The sequence below is a fragment of the Lolium perenne genome, chromosome 1, assembly GCF_019359855.2.
Source record: "Lolium perenne isolate Kyuss_39 chromosome 1, Kyuss_2.0, whole genome shotgun sequence".
In the NCBI taxonomy this organism is placed as follows: Eukaryota; Viridiplantae; Streptophyta; class Magnoliopsida; order Poales; family Poaceae; genus Lolium; species Lolium perenne.
The window spans coordinates 80,541,227-80,549,777 of NC_067244.2; positions in this window are offsets into that span (position 1 = coordinate 80,541,227).

An 8,551-nucleotide genomic window follows, 5' to 3' on the forward strand; every position below is an offset into this window, starting at 1 on the left:
CTATATATTGTAAAGGTAGAGGATAGAAATTTTAAAGGTAGCACTCAAGAAATTTACTTTGGAATGGCGGAGAAATACCATGTAGTAGGTAGGTTTGGTGGTGTTATCACCAGATTTTAGTCAAATCAGGAGGTGGGCCGTCAGAGAGATGGGCTTGGGAGATTACACGTGGAAGATCTCTGAAGCGGCCTTGCACGGAGAATTTGGGCTAGATTGCCCGTGTACCCTTAATTATAGTAGATTGTATCGTAGATTAAAAGTTAGAGTTTGTCTCGTACACGGTGGGGATACTCCCACGTTAGAAAGTCCCCTGGACTATAAATATGTACCTAGGGTTTATGGAATAAACAACAACTCACGTTCAACCCAAAACAAACCAATCTCGGCGCATCGCCAACTCCTTCGTCTCGAGGGTTTCTATCAGGTAAGCGACATGCTGCCTAGATCGCATCTTGCGATCTAGGCAGCACAAGCTCCACGTTGTTCAGGCGTTGCTCGTACTGAAGCCTTTTTGATGGCGAGCAACGTAGTTATCATAGATGTGTTAGGGTTAGCATTGTTCTTCGTTTAAGCATGCTTACGTAGTGCAACCCTTGCATGTCTAGCCGCCCTCACACCTATCTCAGGTGTGGGGGCGGCACCCCGCTTGATCATTATTTAGTAGATCTGATCCGTTACGATTGCTCCTTGTTCTACAAGGATTAGTTTAATATCTGCAATAGTTAGGCCTTACAAAGGGGGGGAGGATCCAGCGGCACGTAGGGTGTCGTTCGCAAGTCCTAAACAGGATGTTCCGAGGATCAACTTCATGTTGGTTTTTAGGCCTTGTTTAGGATCGGCTTATGATCACCGTGCGTGGCCGCGAGGCCCAACCTGGAGTAGGATGATCCGATTATGCGGTGAAAACCCTAAATCGTCGTAGATCTCATTAGCTTTATCTTGATCAAGCAGGACCACCATATATTCGTGCACCCCGTACGAATCATGGGTGGATCGGCTCTTTGAGCCGATTCACAGGATAACCTGAGAGCCGATCAAGGCTCGTATTTAATGTTTACGTGTATGCCATGCAGGAAACTAAGCGAGGCATCTCCATCACCTTCCGACCAGGTATAGGTCAGGTGGCACGCCCTGCACTTCGCATCGGACGTGTGACCAGAAGAGCATTGCGGGCCGTCGCTCGGAGGGGTCTCAGCCAGCCGCAGCTCTAGGCTCTTCCCGGCTCTACCTGTGTTGACCGTCGCTGCCCGCCGGTGGGTTTTGGCAGTCAACACATTCTGGCACGCCCGGTGGGACAATCGTCTACATCAACCACATCGCCATCTACATCTGAGATGGCGGACGGCACGCCAGTCACCTACGAGGAGCTGCCTGACGAGCTCAAGAAGAGATATGACGAGATCAAGGCCACCCTCGAAGCCGACCTCATCGGCTCTTTTCAGAGAACCCGTTCCCATGGCATCAGATGGAAGGGATTCTCACCGCAAGGTGCACTCGATGGGATAGACCTCTCTGCCCCGTCGGAGGAACGCACTGTGGCCTGCGGCAGGAGATCAACTACTTGGTGGCTCACTCGCTACACCGCCACTGCGAAAACCTGGTCAACGTGTTGGAGCGTGTCGCTGCGCGTGATCCAGGAGATCATGAGCCACCGCACTCGCCGTCGGGACCAGCTCTCGGGACGCATCAAGGAGAGTTGCCACCCGGTCCGTCCACCGCTGCCATATGCGTTGGCAGCACCAGCTGAAGTGCCGGCTACACCGGCATTCGTCATCTACAAGATCGGTGGTGACCCTAGTGACTACCAATTCTTGACTGAGGCGCCTAAGGAGATCCCTCAAGGATACGCGTGCACGTATGTGCCAGATTGTGGCAACTGGGCACTCACAAACCAGGCCACAACATCAGGGACTCCGGCGAAAACAGGAGGAACGTCAGCGACAGAGCTTGAGAAGCAGACGTGGCTAACTAAGTACGCCACCCCGACGAACCTCCAGAGCTCAGCTCCTGCAGTTGGCTCAGAGCTGGAAAAGCAAACATGGCTGGCTAAGTACGCCACCCCGGCGAATCTTCAGAGTGCAACTCTGCGGCCAAGACAAGACGGATCAGATCGGTACCATACCGAGAGACCAGTTCGGCATGGTGCCGAAAAGAAGGGCAATCGGCTATTCCAAGCCGTACTCGACGAGTACGAGATGTTCCCGCTGCCACCTACCTCGCGGCGCCCTGACTTCTCGAAATTCCGTGGATCATATGGCTCCAGCTCCATCGAGCACGTCGGCCGATATTTGGCGCAACTAGGACCGGCTTCAGTGTCGGATCAGCTACGCGTGAGGCTCTTTTCACAGTCCCTCACGGGATCGGCTTTTGGATGGTACACCTCTTTGCCAGCAGACTCCATCCGGTCTTGGAAGCAGTTGGAGGAACAGTTCCACATGCAGTACCATTCAGAGGCTTCCGAGTCTGGCATTGCCGATCTAGCACAACTACGTCAGAAGCGCGGAGAACCGTGATGAATACATCCAGCGCTTCAGAATCTTAGGAACCGATGTTATTCGGTTCGTATAATCGAAAAGGAAGCGATCGAGTTGGCGTAGCAGGCCTTGCAACACAGCTCAAGGACATGGCCTCCCAAGCAGATTATCCTCGCTGGCGCACATGGTTCAGAAACTATCAGCATATGAACAGCGCCACCCGGACCTGTACCAAGACAAGTTCAAGCGTGCAGTAGTCCTGGTCGAGGCAGAGGAAGACAAAGTTCCTGCGGGAGACCAAGAGGTAGCAGTGGCTGAATGGACTCGGGGAGGAACCCCCGTGTCCTGCAAATGGGTAAAGCCACCAGGCCCACCCAGGGGATTTGATTTTGACGTGACCAAGACTGAACAAATCTTCGACCTCCTGCTCAAGGAGAAACAGTTGACGATTCCGGAAGGTCTCAAGTTCCCCACGGCGCAAGAGCTGAACGGAAAGCCATACTGCAAATGGCACAACTCGCTCTCCCATGCCACCAACGACTGCAGGGTGTGGCGTCAGCACATCCAGGCGGCGATAGAGAAGGGGCGTCTAATTTTCAACCAGTACGCCATGAAGGTCGACACCCAGCCTTTTCCCGCCGTTAACATGGTGGAGTGCACGTACCCTGAAGGTTGCCAGCCAGGATCCTCGTTCAGCATCAACATGGTAGGACCTGGGAACCACTCTGGCAAAGATGGAGACGAGGGCAGCTGCTCTCATAGCAAGGACACAGAAGAGGCCGCTCCACGCGATCGGCTTCGTCATGATGGCAAGCGCTACGTCACAGAGGGGGAAGTGAAGAACATAAGATGTTAGCAGCCCCTCTCTGATCACCTCCTCAACAAATATGTGAGTCAGTATGACCAACGCCGACGGTCCGGTTATGATGATGAAGGAGATCGTCTGGCTAGAGAAGCCAGAAGACATCGTCGGCATGATCACGATGAGGAGGAGCACGAGCGCCGTGCCGCGGAAAAATCAAGGGAGCAAGATGACAGCGCGGACACCGGACCGCCCTTTCTTCGTACATCGCTGGGATTCAGGAATGAGCCGATTGCCCACAATCGGCAATTGCCCAGAATGCAACAAGAAGAAGAAGGAGGCAGCCAACGTGTCTGTGTTCGAGCGCTTAGGGCCTCTCCCGCCACAGAGCAAACGTGCTGAGTCCCCTCGGTGGGCAGATCTTGAGGACTCTGAAGACGAGGGACCAGAGGAAGAAGACAGGTACCACCGTCCAAGGTGGTGCCCTGACGGACTCAGCCGTTCACAGAAGCGCAGGGTTCAGCGTTTGCGCGGCCTGGAGGAAGCCGAAAGGTTATACTTGCATACGCTAAGGAAGGCACGGCCTGATCTGGCTGCAAAGGTTCAGCGAACCCTGGATGAAGAGGGTCGTCCACGGAGAATGGAGTGGCGTCCCAAGCAAAAGAAAGCCGACGATGAAACATCGGCCGGCACAAACATGGTGCTCGTCCTTCCGACAGAGCTTAGTGCCCCACGAGTCTACGATGCGCTCAAGGTGGACGACAGCAGGCGCATAAAGTCAGAGGTTGGGTTGGTTTTATCCAGCCTGACCGAGTAGCAAGAACACACCAGTGAGCAAAACAAGGCGAGGCTGATCCTTGTGATCGGCCCCAAAAATTATGAAGGAGCATTATAGAACCTTGATCACGCTCTAATGGATATGGGGGCCGATTCCAGCAATCGGCCAAAATTATGTTCACTACATATTCAGCACATATTCTGCTTATGTTCAGCAACGATCTACTGGGTAGCGGCCACGTCGGCAGATGAAAGTCATCATGAATCCTTGCGGAGCCGACGTGCAAGTACAGTGCCCTGACTAACCATAAAAGCCGATATCTGCAGTCTTTTGGCAGATTCGGCTCGGGGGGCATACAGTCAGATGAACATGTGCAGATAAATGTGTGTAAACATGCGTGCAGTGAAACATTGGGGGCCGATTAAGAAAAATCGGCCAAATAAAAAAAAATTCGCAAGAAGCGAAGCCGATGCGCAGCCATCAACTCTAGTGCAGTCACACAAGACCAAGACCGACCGGCTGGTTATATGCTCAAAGTTCACATCGACATAGACGTTCAGTGCAGGAAAGGAGCCGATCTGACTTGCAAGGCGCGAAAAGTGGACTGGAGAAGCTCGGGCGATTCACCCTGAAGGTTCTTCTTTGGGGAGCCGATTTTGTTGAAATCGGCTAACTCGCATAGGCGGCACATTCGGCGGATCCATTACCGTTCTCGCCTCGACTAAGACTCGGGGGCAGCCGGCCTCGGTAAATGCTCTGTTTTTGAAAGCCGATTGGAGTCGCATCGATCGGCCCCGCATTGGGGTCTCCTCCGAATCGGGGAAGGGGGCCGTTGTTTTTTACAAGTTTTGGACCGTCTGTCAGCCGCAAGAGAAGGGAAGGGACTAGATTCTCAAAATAGCCGATGAGTAGTCATCGGCTGAGGGATTGCGAAAAATTGTGGTCAGATACCTAATCGCAGCCTGAAATTGAGAAGTTCTTGGCCTACGAGCTAATCGACATGAGAGTCCGGCTTCATGGGCGTCCAAAAGAAAAGAAATCCGATACATTGCTATCGGTCTTGGCATGACAAAGGAAGAAATGAAATTGGAGTAATTGAAGGATGAATTGAAAGAACGATTTCATTAATTCAAAGGAGCGGCTTTACAAGAAAGAGCCGATGGCTCTCAAAAGAGGGATCTAGTGCCTAGTGCACTGCTACTACTAGTCCTATTCTGCTAGTCATCGCTGTCCTCGTCATCACCGCCGTCGATGTCGTCGGCGCTGCTCCCAGGAAGCTCCTCGTCGCTGCTGCCCCAGCCCTTCGCCGGAGCCTCTTCCTCCTCGTCATCATCATCATCCTCGCTGTCCGTGATACGTCTCCGACGTATCGATAATTTCTTATGTTCCATGCCACATTATTGATGTTATCTACATGTTTTATGCACACTTTATGTCATATTCGTGCATTTTCTGAACTAACCTATTAACAAGATGCCGAAGTGCCGCTGTCTTTGTCTGCTGTTTTTGGTTTCAGAAATCCTAGTAAGGAAATATTCTCGGAATTGGACGAAATCAAAGCCCAGGGGCCTATTTTCTCACGAAGCTTCCAGAAGTCCGAAGGAGAGACGAAGAGGGGCCACGGAGGGGCCACACCATAGGGCGGCGCGGCCCCCCCCTTGGCCGCGCCGGCCTGTAGTGTGGGGCCCCCGTGCCGCCTCTTGACCTGCCCTTCCGCCTATAAAAAGTCTCCGTGACGAAACCCCCAGTACCGAGGGCCACGATACGGAAAACCTTCCAGAGACGCCGCCACCGCCGATCCCATCTCGGGGGATCCAGGAGATCGCCTCCGGCACCCTGCCGGAGAGGGGAATCATCTCCCGGAGGACTCTACGCCGCCATGGTCGCCTCCGGTGTGATGTGTGAGTAGTCTACCCCTGGACTATGGGTCCATAGCAGTAGCTAGATGGTTGTCTTCTCCCCATTGTGCTATCATTGTCGGATCTTGTGAGCTGCCTAACATGATCAAGATCATCTATCTGTAATTATATATGTTGCGTTTGTTGGGATCCGATGAATAGAGAATACTTGTTATGTTGATTATCAAAGTTATGCTATGTGTTGTTTATGATCTTGCATGCTCTCCGTTACTAGTAGATGCTCTGGCCAAGTAGATGCTTGTGACTCCAAGAGGGAGTACTTATGCTCGATAGTGGGTTCATGCCTGCATTGACACCTGGACAAAGGATGAGAAAGTTCTAAGGTTGTGTTGTCTGTTGCCACTAGGGATAAAACATTAGTGCTATGTTCAAGGATGTAGTCACTAGTTACATTACGCACCATACTTAATGCAATTGTCTGTTGTTTGCAACTTAATACTGGAGGGGGTTCGGATGATAACCTGAAGGTGGACTTTTTAGGCATAGATGCAGTTGGATGACGGTCTATGTAATTTGTCGTAATGCCCAATTAAATCTCACTATACTCATCATGATATGTATGTGCATGGTCATGCTCTCTTTATTTGTCAATTGCCCAACTGTAATTTGTTCACCCAACATGCTGTTCGTCTTATGGGAGAGACACCTCTAGTGAACTGTGGACCCCGGTCCAATTCTCTTTCTTGAAATACAATCATCGCAATACTTGTTCTACTGTTTTCTGCAAACAATCATCTTCCACACAATACGGTTAACTCTTTGTTACAGCAAGCCGGTGAGATTGACAACCTCACTGTTTCGTTGGGGCAAAGTACGTTGGTTGTGTTGTGCAGGTTCCACGTTGGCGCCGGAATCCCTGGTGTTGCGCCGCACTACATGTCGCCGCCATCAACCTTCAACGTGCTTCTTGGCTCCTCCTGGTTCGATAAACCTTGGTTTCTTTCTGAGGGAAAACTTGCTGCTGTGCGCATCATACCTTCCTCTTGGGGTTGCCCAACGAACGTGTGAAATACACGCCATCAAGCTCTTTTAAAGCGCCGTTGCCGGGGAGATCAAGACACGCTGCAAGGGGAGTTTCCACTTCTCAATCTCTTTACTTTGTTTTTGTCTTGCTTAGTTTTATTTACTACTTTGTTTGCTGCACTAAATCAAAATACAAAAAAAATTAGTTGCTAGTTTTACTTTATTTGCTATCTTGTTTGCTATATCAAAAACACAAAAAATTAGTTTACTTGCATTTACTTTATCTAGTTTGCTTTATTGTCTTGCACTCTATATTAAAAATACAAAAAAATTAGTTACTTTTGTTACCATGTCTAGCTCTGAACCTGTTACTTCTTCTCCTGAAGAATTAGTCTTCACTTTTAAACAAGGGGATGAGGAGAGTTTTAAGGATGCTTGGTCTAGAATTTTTACTTCTTATCATAAAACTGAACCTCAAATGACTCTAAGTTTGCTCCTTAGTAATTTTTATTTCGGTATTATGATTCGCTATAGATATGCTTTGGATACTTTAGTAGGAGGAGATTTCCTTCATTGCAATGGGGATCAAGCTTTTAATGCCATAAAGAAGTTGGTTGCATCACATGATTCAGCTAATAACTTTGATTCAGTCCTCACTAGCATTTATAGTAGATTAAATAATCTCGAGATAAGTACATCTCGCTTGAATGATAATTATTGCCACGTTCGTAATCGTCTTGAACAAGTTTTAGTGAACTCTAAACTCTCAATGTGGGATCCTGCTGTTAAAATTGTCATCGGTGATCGAACTCTCCATGCCTACTGTGATATTATGTATGAATTTTGCCTTATGCCTGAAAGTATTTATAAATATTTGAAACTTTGGGGAGTCGAGGAAGGAGGAGAAGAAATAACTCTCATTGATAACTCTACTATAATTCCTAAAGGAATAGCCACAGGTGTGCATACAACCATTCTTGGAAGAACAATATCCATTGATTATCTTGTTGTTGAAACAGGAAAACTCACACTCGGAAGATCCCTGCTGAAACTATTGGGAGCAGTCATTGATGTTGGAGAAGGCACTCTGAAATTCACCTCTATACCGGGGGAAACTCATACATTTCCTAAACCAAAGGGAAAGAAAAACAATAAGAAAGGTAAGAGTAAAGCCGAAGGTAATGTTGACACTTCGTCTCTTGATAATACTTGATACACACTTTCTGCGCCTAGCTGAAAGGCGTTAAAGAAAAGCGCTTATGGGAGACAACCCATGTTTTTACCTACAGTACTTTGTTTTTATTTTGTGTCTTGGAAGTTGTTTACTACTGTAGCAACCTCTCCTTATCTTAGTTTTGTGTTTTGTTGTGCCAAGTTAAGCCGTTGATAGAAAAGTAAGTACTAGATTTGGATTACTGCACAGTTCCGGATTTCTTTGCTGTCACGAATCTGAGTCCACCTCCCTGTAGGTAGCTCAGAAAATTAAGCCAATTTACGTGCATGATCCTCAGATATGTACGCAACTTTCATTCAATTTGAGCATTTTCATTTGAGCAAGTCTGGTGCCATTTTAAAATTCGTCAATACGAACTGTTCTGTTTTGACAGATTCTGCC